The 12742-nt window shown below is 40.8% G+C and overlaps 1 protein-coding gene across 1 annotated transcript in view; it reads left to right on the forward strand.

The window, feature by feature from the left end:
* The first annotated feature begins 441 nt into the window (after window positions 1-441).
* LATS1 (large tumor suppressor kinase 1) overlaps window positions 442-12742 on the forward strand; it is a 56394-nt gene continuing 44093 nt past the window's right edge. The window contains exon 1 of the mRNA XM_082730284.1: window positions 442-807. The gene's annotated coding sequence lies outside the window, so the exon portion shown is untranslated. The remainder of the gene's footprint in view (window positions 808-12742) is intronic.

The raw sequence follows: 12742 nt of genomic DNA on the forward strand, positions 1-12742 counted from the left end.
AGCGCTGAGCAAAACTCAATTCATTTCAAAGCCTGTAGAAATCTCGATCCTAGCGCCCACAGCCAGGTTTCAGAGCAAATCACTGACGTTTCGTTCTGAGAATTAAACTCCTTATTGCGCGTCTTATACTCTTTCCGTGCACAGAAAGACCTCAATTAAAAAAGAGAGACAGTCGGGCTCTCTGCTCGGCAGGGAGCCGGCTTCCCTCTCTCTCTCTCTCTGCCTACCTCTCCATCTACTTGTGATTTCTGTCAAATAAATAAATAAAATCTTTTAAAAAAAAATTAAAAAAAAAAAAAAAAGAGAGAGACAGGCAGACAGACTCTCAAATGGGTGGACTTGGAAGGGGGAGAGCCCGATCCCACGAGCCGGGGCGAGTCACCTGGTCAGCGCCAGGCGGGGGCGACGCTCGCCAACAACGCTGAGGAAAGGACAACCCGCGGAAGGCGGGAGCCGCAAGCGGCGCTCTGGCCGCCGGCGGCCGGGCGATCAGAAGCCCCCAGTCCTCGGCCCCCGCGCAAGCGACGCCGGGAAATGCCTACATCCGGGAAACCTGCGGCGGAGTGCGGCGGCGGCGACACCGAGTGGAAGGCAAAATGGCGGCGGCGGCGGTGGACTGGTGTTGAGGGGAGAGCCAGGTCCCCGCGACCCCCGCGACGGGCCGCGCTGGCCCGCGGCAGCCCCCCGACGTCTCTCTCCGCCCTGCCCCACCAGGGATACCTGTGGTCTCTGGGACGGGCCCCAGTCGCCTGGGCTCCGGTCCTCGGGCCCGTGGCCGCTGTCCAGGAGACCCGCTCTCCCCTGCAGGTAGGTCTGGGGCTGGTGTAGCGGGTGGGGCGCACTCTCTCCTCCGGAGCCGGAGTTGGCGGGGCGGTGGCCGCCGGGGCCCACGCCCAGCGCCGCTGGCTGGGGTCCAGAGGCTCCTGTGGACCGGCGGGCGGGCTGGGCCGACTCGGCCCGGTGCGGGCCTGATTTGGCTGGTTGCATGGACCTGAGCTGAGCCCTGCCCTGGGGAAGCGAGGGTTGGCCGCGCCCGGGGCTGAAGGAAGAGCTGCAGGCACCGCCGCATTGGAAGTGCAGGTTGGCTTGGGGAGAGTTTGGCTAGGTAGTGGCTTTGCGCAGAGTGTTCCGCTTTCACCCCTATCCCAACAGGGACGGGTCAGTGTTTAGGAAGGAAGAAGGTGGTTTTGAAAGAAAATTGCAGTTCTTTGCATCCCAGAGAGACTCGATCCTGGATTTACCTTGAAGAAAGCCTGGGAGTTCGTTTCCAGTCCACTGTAGTGTTAGCTTACCGTTCATAAGCTAAGAGGGGCATCAGGGACGGAAGGATTTTTATGGGGTAGGAATGTGTACCTAAATAAAATGAGGGGAAGAAAAGGAAAGGAATATTACTTGTTATAACTTCAAAACAAAACTTGGATCGCAAAGAATGACTCCGTAGTGATTTGATTTAACCCCATTCTCTGACTTCTCCAATTGAAAGTTATTTTCTAAGAGAACAAAGTTTAATGTTTGTCACCCCATATGTTACTATGACTGTATATATGTATGTATATTTATATATATAGTTGTGTAGAAGTTATTCCTAAAGCTAGTGAAAAATAAGTAAATAAATAGAGTCTCACACACAAATGTTGTGTCAGTTCACCCAGGATCATGAAGCTTGTCAGGCCTTTATGGAATATTTATTGAAAATTAAAATTATTTATCAGACTCCCTTCATGAGGAAGAAAAGGTAGAAAATTATAATTGGAATTAATGTTCTTTGCTAAGATAGCTACATTTGTGATTTAAGTAAGGTTATTTCTTTCCTTTAATAAGTTTGTAGGCAGGTAAAATGAGCTAGTTGATTCCCTAAGGCAGTGGAGGAATATGATTGATTTAACAGTAAAAGAAGTAGCATTGTGTTCCTCTGATCAGCTGCTGCTGCAAGAAACTAGATCGTGGCACAGGCTGGGGAAGGCACAATCTTTCTGTGCCTGAATACCTATTGAATTGCCTTGCCTCTTTCCAAAAGCAAATAAAAAAATACTTTTACAACTTTTTTTTTTTTTTTGGTATGAAAAAATTGTAGGGTTTTTTTGGGGGGGGGGTAGGATATCTGTTTTCTTCTATAGGTTGTTTTGTTTTTAATGCTAGTCCTTGTTACTCTGTAGAACTTAGAGCCTTGGAATAGATCCAATTCTGATTATTTAGTTTTCATTCTAGATGTTATATTTAGATTAGTGGGTTTTTTGTAGACCACAAAGTTATTTAAGTCATTGAACAACATTTTTATCAAGTAGAAATAGCAATCATTTTTCAGCACAAGATAAAATATAGTGGTAGTTTTCACTTTTGATCGGCTTTGTAGAAAGCAAAGTGAAGAAAATGTCATCAGTAAGCAAGAGAGTCTTGAATATTGCTGTCTAAACAACTGAGACTATATGCTGCTGAAAAACAATACATACTACTACTGTTGCTATTCTCATAACTAACTTAGTCAAAGCATTGAGACAGGCCATCCTTTTATAAACCTAATTCAACCCAAGGTAACACTTTGAAATCCTATTAAGTAATGGTACCTGGTTTTTCCCCAAGTTCCATAACCAAAAATTGTTTGGGTTTGCTGACATTTGCATATTTGATAAAGGTCTGAAGTTTCAAAGAAATGGAGGTTTTGTCTGCTCAGTCTAACCAATTTAAATGTTCCTTAAAAGAATGAGTGAGTCATGATCCCTGCCTTTAGGAAACTCAAGATGCAGGTTCTGATGAGAAGAGCACTGGGCTAGTTCAGGATGTGTGGATTCTGTTTCTAGTGTGACCTCCAGTTGGATGTGTGAACTCTGGCCAGTTTATCTCTCTAGATCCATTTCTTCATCTGGAGTGTGTATGGGGGGATATATATATTTAAGATACCCTATTCTCTCTGAATCTGTGGTCTAGTTGGAAAAATGAAACAACTACAAGAGTAGGGCAAAAACATAGGTTTTGTTTGACCATGCAAAGTGCCTTTACAATTCCGAGAAGGGTAACAGACAGGCAGGTCAGTGAAAGCATTGTGAAGATGGCATGCGAATGGCACCTTAAAAGTTGGGTATAATTTCTACAAGACAAGATATGGCAGGAGCTCTCCCAAGAAACAGAATGAGTAAGGACATGAAGGTAGAAAAGCACAAGACAGAAAAGCACAGATACAAAAGCTGAGATCAAGTAATTTGGCTTTATTAGAGTATAAGGTACATTGGGGAGATACTGGGTAGGATAGTGAAAAGAGATAAGATAACTGACTGACATTATTGAGTTGGGCATTTATTCTAAATATTTGACATACACAATTGACCCTTGATCAACACTGATATGAAGTGTGCGGGTCTACTTATACACAGATTTTTTTTCATTAAATATATTGGAAAATTTTTTGGAGATTTGCAACAGTTTGAAAAAACTCACGGATGAGGGGTTCCTGGGTGGCTCAGTGGGTTAAGCTGCTGTCTTCGGCTCAGGTCATGATCTTAGGGTCCTGGGATCGAGTTCCACATCAGGCTCTCTGCTCAGCAGGGAATCTGCACCCCCCACCCCAGCCAGCCTCTCTGCCTACTTGTGATTTCTCTCTGTGTCAAAAAAAAAAAAAAAAACAAAAACTCACGGATGAATTGGATAACCTAGAAATACTGAAATAAACTAAGAAAAAGATGTTTTGTAGGAATACAAAGTATAATACTTACACAAAGTATATGTTAACTGTGTTAACAATAAGTCTTGTGGTCAACAGTAGGCTCTTAATGGTTAAGTCCTGGGGAAGGCAAAAGTTATACTCAGATTTTGAACTGCGTAGGGGTCAACAACCCTAAGCCCTGTGTTGTTCAAGGGTCAACTGTATTAAACTGTATTTTGAGCATAATGCTCAAAATAACCTGACTAGATAGGACCATTATTGCCCACATTTGAAGATAAATGGAGAAACTGAGGCACAGCTTGCCAAGATTACACAGCCAGTTAGTGGTAGAACTGGGATTTGTACCCTGCAGTTTGACTCCAAGGCTCTCTAACCACTAATTTAAAGGAGTCATTGAGGGTTCTAGACTAGGAAAGTGACATGATCAGAACTACTTATTTGGAAGATTAATCTGACACCAATGTAACATGAGTTCCTGGTAAGCTATTTTGCTTTGAAGAATTCTTTTTTAAAAACTCTCTTTATTGGGGCACCTGGGTGGCTCAGTGGGTTAAGCCTCTGCCCTCGGCTTATGTCATGATCTCAGGGTCCTGGGATCAAGCCCCATATCAGGCTCTCTGCTCAGTGGAGTGCCTGCTTCCCCCTCTCTCTCCACTGGCCTCTCTGTCTACTTATGATTGCTCTGTCAAGTAGAAAAATCTTTAAAAATAATTTCTCTTCATTTATTATTAATTTGAATCTTTACATTTGCAATTAGCAGAGATTACTAAGATTTATTATTGCCAATGTTGAGTATATCTTGTTGGTTGGTTGGAATTATAAATTCATACACCTTTCTAGAAGGCAATCTGACAATAAATGTCAGAATTTTATTTTATTTTATTTTTTGACATAGCTCTTTATTATTTTTTCCTTTTTCAAAAATTGTATTTTATTTTAAACTCCAATTTAGTTAACATACAGTTTTATATTTCAGGTGTATAATATAGTGATTCAACAATTTCATACACCATCCAGTGCTCATCACCAAAAGTGCACTCCTTAATCCCTATCACCTATTTTACCCATTCCCCCCCACTCACCTCCCCTCTGGTAACCATCAGTTCTCTATAATTAAGGGTCTATTTCTCCATCCATGTCCTTAAAAGTGGCAAGATTTCATTCTTTTTTTATGGCTGAATAATATTCCAGTGCATATGTATGCACTACATCTTTATCCATTCATCTGTTGATGGATGCTTGGGCTGCTTCCAATTTGGCTATTATAAATGATGCTGCTATAAATATAGGGGTGCATGGATCCCTTTGAATTAGTGTTTTTGTATTTGGGGGGTAAATACGCAGTAGTGCAGTTACTAGATCTAAGGGTAGTTCCATTTTTAACATTTTGAGGAATTTCCACACTGTTTTCCACGGTGGCTGTGCCAGTTTGCATTCCCACCAACAGTGCAAAAGGGTTCCTTTTGCTGCACATCCTCACCAACATTTGTTGTTCCTTGTGTTCTTGCTTTTAACCATTCAGATGTCAGTATTTTAAATACGAGCATATCTTGGAGATATTGCAGGTTTAGTTCCAGACCACTGCAATAAAACAGATATTGTAATAAAGCAAGTCAAATGAATTTTTTGGTTTCCCAGTGCATGTAAAAGTCATGTTTACACTATACTGTAGTCTACTGATAGTGCAATAGCATTATGTCTAAAAAGATAATAAATACATCCTAATTTAAAAATATGTTACTGCTGGGATGCCTGGGTGGCTCAGTTGGTTAAGCAGCTGCCTTCGGCTCAGGTCATGATCCCAGCGTCCCGGGATGGAGTCCCACATTGGGCTCCTTGATCGGCAGGGAGCCTGCTTCTCCTTCTGCCTGTGCTCGCTTTCTGTCCCTCTCTCTCTTTGATAAATAAATAAAATCTTTAGGGGCACCTGGGTGGCTCAGTGGGTTTGGCCGCTGCCTTCGGCTCAGGTCATGATCTCGCATCCCGGGATCAAGTCCCGCATCGGGCTCTCTGCTCAGCAGGGAGCCTGCTTCCTCCTCTCTCTCTCTCTCTGCCTGCCTCTCTGCCTACTTGTGATCTCTCTCTGTCAAATAAATAAATAAATAAATCTTTAAAAAAAAAAAAAAATAAAATCTTTAAAAAAAAAAATGTTACTGCTAAAAAATGCTAACCATCATCTGAGCTTTTAGCAAGTCATAATTTTTTTGCTGGTGGAAGGTCTTGCCTCCATGTTGATGGCTGCTGACTGATCAGGGTGGTGGTTGCTGAAAGTTAGGGGGGATGTGGCAGTTTCTTAAAATAGGACACCATTGACATTTGCTATATCCCTCAACTATTCCTTTCATGAACAATTTCTCTGTAGCACACAAAGCTGTTTGATAACATTTTAACCACAGTAGAACTTCTTTCAGTATTTTTGGGAGCCAATCCATTCAAAGCTTGCCACTGCTTTCTCAACTAAGTTAAGAAACTCCTTAAGTTTATATAATATTCTAAAGATTTTTTTTTTTTTATTTGACAGAGAGAAATCACAAGTAGATTGTGCAGAGGCAGGCAGAGAGAGAGAGAGGGAAGCGGGCTCTCTGCTCAGCAGGACTCTGAGATCATGACCTGAGCCGAAGGCAAGCAGCTTAACCCACTGAGCCACCTAGGCGCCCCAAGTTTATATAATATTCTAAATCCTTTGTTGTCACTTCAGCAGTCTTCACAGCATCTTCACCAGCAGTAGATTCCATCTTGAGAAACTATTTTCTTTGCTCATCCATAAGAAACAACCCCTCATTTATAAGAGTTTTGTTATGAGGTCTCATCACATCTGTAGTCACCTCTTCCACTGAAGTCTTGAACCCCTCAACATCATCCATAAGGGTTAGAATCAGCTTCTTTCACACTTCTCTTAATGCTGCTATTTTGACCTCTTCCCATGAATTATGTATGTTCTTAATGGCATCTGGAATGATGAATCGTTCCAGAAGATTTTCGGCTTACTTTACCCAGATATATCAGAGGAATTGCTGTGTATGGCACCTATAGCCCTATGAAATGTATTTCTTAAATAATGAGATTTGAAAGTTGAAATAACCTCACAATACATGGACTGCAGAATAGATGTTGTGTTAGCAGGCATGAAAACAACATAAATCTCATTATACTTCTCCATCAGAGCTCATGTGTGACCAGGTACATTGTCAATGAACAGTAATATTTTGAAAGGAATCTTTTTTTCTGAGCAGTAGATCTAAATAATGGGCTTAAAGTATTCAGTAAACCATGTTGTAAATAGATGTTCTGTCATCTAGGCATTGTTGTTACATTTATAAAGCAGAAGCAGAGTAGATTTAGTGTAACTGTTAAGGGCCCTAGGATTTTTGGAATGGTAAATGAACATAACATTGGCTTCATCTTAAAGTTACTAGCTGCGTTAGCCTCTAACAAGAGAGTTGGCTTGTCCTTTGAAGCTTTGAAGCCCGGCATTGACTTCTCAGTGGCTATGAAAGGCCAAATGGCATTTTCTTCCAATAGAGTCTGTTTCACCTACACTGGAAGTCTGTTATTTAGTGGAACCCCTTTCTTAATTATCTTAGCTAGATTTTCTGGATAACTTGATGCACCTTCTAACTTGGTACTTGGCTGCTTTACCTTGCACTTTATGTTATGGGGATGGCTTTTTCCTCTAAGTCTCAAGAACCTACCTCTGCTAGCTTCAGACTTTTCTTTTGCAGTCTTTACCTCTCGGTCTTCACAGAATTGGAGAGAGTTAAGGAGGGCCATGCTCTAGATTAGGCTTTGGCTTAAGGTAATGTGGCTCGTTTGATCTGTTACACAAACCACCGAAACTTATATCAGCAGTAAGGGCATGTCAATTTTTAATCATTCATGCATTCATTGGAGTAGCACTTCTATTTAGTATTTTTCTATTTTAAAGATTTTTTTATTTTCAAGTACTCTCTATTTCCAACATAGGGCTCAAACTTAACAACCCTGAGATCGAGAGTCACATGCTCTACCAACTGAGTCAGTCAGGCACTGCTGGAGTAGCACTTTTAATTTCCTTTAAGAACTTTTCCTGAGGGTGCACCTGGATGGCTCAGATGGTTAAGTGTCTGCCTTCAGTCAAGTCATGAACCCAGGATCCTGGGATCGGGCCCCATGTTGTCGTTGGACTCCCTGCTCAGTGGGGAGTCAGCTTCTCCGTCTCCCTCTGCCTCTCCCCCTGCTCATTCTCTCTCTCTTTGTATCTCTCTGTCTCAAATTAATAAAAAAATCTTAAAAGAATTTTTCTTGGGTTGTCTGGGGGGCTCAGTTGGGTGTCTGACTCTTGCTCAGGTCATGATCTCATAGGACGTGGGATCCAGTCCCACTGCAAACTCCTCATCAGTGGGGAGTCAGCCTGAAAGATTCTTTCCCTCTGCCCTTAACTCAGCTTGCATTTTCACTCTTTTTCTCTAAAATAAATTCATAAAACAGGGGCACCTGGGTGGCTCAGTGGGTCAAGCCTCTGCCTTCACTTTGGGTCATGATCTCAGGGTTCTGAGATCTGGCCCCACATCAGGCTCTCTGCTTGGTGGAGAGCCTGCTTCCCCCTCTCTCTCTGCCTGCCTCTCTAACTACTTGTGATCTCTGTCTGTCAAATAATAAAATCTTTGAAACTAAATAAATACATATGTAAATCTAAAAAAAATAAAACAAAAATCTTTTTCTTTGCATTCACAACTTAGCTAGCTGGCACAAGAGGCCTACCTTTTGGCTTGTCAGCTTTTGACATGCCTTCTTCAATAAGCTTAATCGTTTTTAGCTTTGATTTAAAGCGAGAGACCTGCAAATCTTCCTTTTACTTGAACACTTAGTGGCCATTATAAGGTTATTAATGGGGTTACTAATTTCAGTATTGTTATGTCTCAGGGACTAGGGATACCTGAGGAGACTGGGGGACAACTGGTTGGTGGAGCATTCAGAACAGCTACATTTACCAAATTTGCTATCTTGTATAGGTGCAGTTCATGGTGTACCAAATCAATTACAGTAATAACATCAGATATCACCAATCACAGATGATGATAACAAATACAATAATAATGAAAAGTTTTGAAATACTTCAAGATTTACCAAAATATGGCACAGAGACATTAAGTGTGCAAATACTACTAGAAAAATGGCATCAATAGATTTGTTCAAAGCAGGGTTGTCTCAGTTTGTTTAAAAAAAAAAAAAGTGTCTGAAGCACAGTAAAGAGAAGCCAAATAAAACTAGATATGCCCATGTATATTCTCTTTGATGCAGTAATTCCAGTTCTGGGAATTTATTTTTATTTTATTTATTTTTTTAAGTAGGCTCCATGCCCAGTATAGAGCCCAGCATGGGTTTTGAACAGTCCTGAGATCAAGACCTGAGCTGAGATCCAGAGTCATACACTTAACCAACGAAGCCACCCAGTGCCTGGGAATTTGTCTTAAGGAAAGTGCTCAACAATGTCTGGACAGCAATTTTTATTGTCACATTTTTTAATGAACTAATTTTGGTTTTTACAAGGAATATGTTATATACATGTAAGCTATGATCATAATAAAAAAAGGAATTCGTGAACTCACCACCCATCCTCAGATCGAGGATATTACCAATACGATTAAAGTTACCAGTGTTTGAAACATTATAATAGCAAAAATTGGAAACAACCTAAATGCCCATGAGTAGGGGATAGATAAATTATGGTACATATACATGATGTAATTCATTATTTAGTTACTTAGAAAAATAAGGTTGCATTGTTGTATTTTCTCAGTTTCAAGAAATTCTGAACGGTAAGTCTAAAACCATCTGTTTAGTAACAGTATTTCAGGGAAAGTAAAAGAAGCATAGTTGTTTTTTATAGTCAATTTTTTCCTTTTTTCAAAAAAGATTTTATTTATTTGTGACAGCGAGTGAGCAAGAGAGCACAAACAGGAAAGGACAGAGGCAGGGGGAGAAGGAGAAGCAGGTTCCCTGCTAAATGTGGAGCCTGACGTGGGGCTTAATCCCAGAACACTGGGATCAGGACCGGAGAGGAAGGCAGACAGTTATCTGCCTGAGGCACCCAGATGCCCCATAGTTAATTTTTTCAATAATACATATTTTTTTCCAAAGATTTTATCTGTTTAATTGACAGAGAGGGAACATAAGCAGGGGGAGTTCGAGATGGAGAAGCAGGCCTCCCACCCAGTAGGGAATCCAATGTGGGCTCGATTTCAGGACCCTGGGATCATGACCTTAGCTGAAGGCAGATGCTTAATGACTGAGCCACCCAGGCCCCTCAATAATATTTCTTAAAACATTTTTTAAATTAAGTAATCTCTGTACCCATCATGGAGCTAAACTTAAATCCCGAGATTGAGAGTCACGTGCTCCACTGACTGACCCAGTCATGTGCCCCTAAACATAGTTTTTTATTAACCTTCAATAGCATACATTAAATTGCATCCAGTAAATTGCATACCTTTTTCTTTTTTTGGTGGCAAAAAAGTTTGAATCTCCGCCTTATTCACATTCTGAAGAAATTCTGAATGTGAATAAGGCTGGATTTCTTTGGGCTTTGGGGTAGTTAACACATAACATGGTGACATGCCACTTTTATTGTTTTTATAATTGAGTATATAATTTTGAGGTATATTGAAGAATACTGGATTTTGTCTTGTCTTTGCTTAAACTATTTTTTTCTTAGCTAAGTGAGCTATTGCTGGAAATTAAACATTTGATGGTGATAACTCAAACGACTTTGATGTGCATGTACTTCATGAATCTCTCCTACCTCTGAAAATTTTGTGATCTCACCTAAATTTGACAGCTCTTTATACCTTTAATTGCATTGCCTATTGGATGACAGTTTCTGAGGACATAATGCTGCATGATAGTAGAATCTTTTTGAAGACATTTTGACAATCAAGGATCTAGATTCAACCATATGTGATGTTGCCAGTGAAAATAACACAGTTGGAGGCACATGCGTGGCTCAGACAGTTAAGCGTCAGATCTTTATCTCAGCTTAGGTCTCCATTTCAGGGTTATGAGTTCAAACCCCACATCGGGCTCCATGCTTTGGGTCGAGCCTGCTTACAAACACACACCTGGAGTTGAAATGACAAGGGAATTTCACCTTTTATTTATGGTCAAATTAGCTATGTGCACTGTCTGCTGTTCCAGAACTTTTCTGCTTTGGAGATGGCAACATTTCTTTAAATATTGACTTTAAGGGACACCTGCCTGACTTGGTTGGTAGAGTTTGCAACTCTTGATCTCGGGGTTATAAGTTTGAGCCCCACGTTGGGTATAGAAATTATGTAAAAATAAAATTTTGGGGGCGCCTGGATGGCTCAGTGGGTTGGGCCTCTGCCTTCGGCTCAGGTCATGGTCTTGGGGTCCTGGGATTGAGGCCCACATCCGGCGCTCTGCTCAGTGAGGAGTCTGCTTCCCCCTCTCTCTCTGCCTACTTATGATACCTCTCTTTCTTTCTCTCTCTGTTAAATAAACAAAGTATTTAAAAAACAAAATAAAACAAAATTTTGACAAGATGGGACCAGGGAGGGAGACAAATCGTAAGAGACTTTATCTCAGGAAACAGGGTTGCTGGGGTGGGGGAGAAGGGATAGGGTGGCTCAGTTAAGGACACTGGGGAGATTATGTCCTATGGTGAGTGCTGTGAATTGTGTTAGACTGGTGATTCACAGACCTGTACCCCTGAAGCAAATAATATGTTACATGTTAATAAAAAAAAAAAAAAAAAACTTCAAATAAAAGAATGCATGCAAAATCCATAGCACTGATTCTAGCCCATGTAAAGAGAATAATATAATCATGGCTCTGTTGCAGTAAAAAATAAAAACAAACAAACAAACAAATAAATAAAGTAAAATTTTGGACGCCTGGGTGGCTCAGTTGGTTAAGTGACCGAATCTTGGTTTTTGCTCAGGTCATGATCTCATAGTCATGAGTCATGAAAATAACACACATAGTCATGAGATCATTGAGTCCTGTGTTGGGCTTTGTAGTAAATGCAGAGTCTGCCTCATTCTCTCTCCCCTCCCCCTGCTCACTAGGGTGCTCTCTCTTTTCCTTCTCTCTCAAGAAATAAAATCTTTGAAAAAAAATATTTAAAAGTAAAATAGAAATCTTAAGGGGCTCCCTGGGTGGCTCAGTCCATTAAGCATCTGACTCTTGATCTCAGCTCAGGTCTTTATCTTAGGTGCATGAGTTCAAGCTCTGTTTTGGGCTCCATGCTAGGCATGGAGCCTGCTTAAAAAAGAAAAAGAGAAAAGAAAATATTTAAAAATAAATAAATACTGACTTGTGTATATCCTCAATTTCAGAAATAATAGAATGTGGAAAGCATGTATCTTACAATCAAGAAAACACTGTACGTATTTTTAAAAGATGATCATAGTACTACATTGTTCTTTTGATAGTTTATTTGGCCCTAAGCAGTAGTAGCTAGATTTGCAGGCCCTGTGGCCCATATGTCCAGTAATGTCCTCTTCAGGTCCAAATGTCCTCTTTTGGTCCAGAGACTTGTTCAGTTATCTTTGTTTTCATTCTTTGTCCTCCTCTCTATCCCCTCTCACTCATTCACTCAACCACAGTACACAGGGATATAACAAGAATGGCAGGGCCTTAATAAGCACCACTATTAGAAAAGGAGAAGAGTAGGAAAGAGCAGTAATTGCTGATCCGTAATAATTTTGAAATCTCAATAGGCAGGTCTTGAAAGCAACTGGCTATGGAGGTAGGGGATTTTCTTTAATTGGACCTTAATCCAATTATATGGAAAGAACTCTATCCTCATTCATTGTTTTCTGTGACCCTTGACCATTGTTCCCTCAAAGAATCTCTTTGGGGATTTTTTCCCATTATCATCCTTGGCTACATAGGGAAGTGTGAGCTTTGGGAGAATAGTCCCTCTTTAGAAGGTACAAACCTTTCTCATCTAGATTATGGTTTGTGGAATTTGGGAGCCTCAGGGATTTAAATTATAAATAGTCAAAGGCTTCTTTAAAAAAATCAGAGTTTGAGTAGTTTAAAAAAAAAATTAAAGTTATTTCCTCAAAGTTAGTAAGCCTC

This window comes from Mustela nivalis (assembly GCF_964662115.1).
Source record: "Mustela nivalis genome assembly, chromosome: 5".
NCBI classification, from domain to species: Eukaryota; Metazoa; Chordata; class Mammalia; order Carnivora; family Mustelidae; genus Mustela; species Mustela nivalis.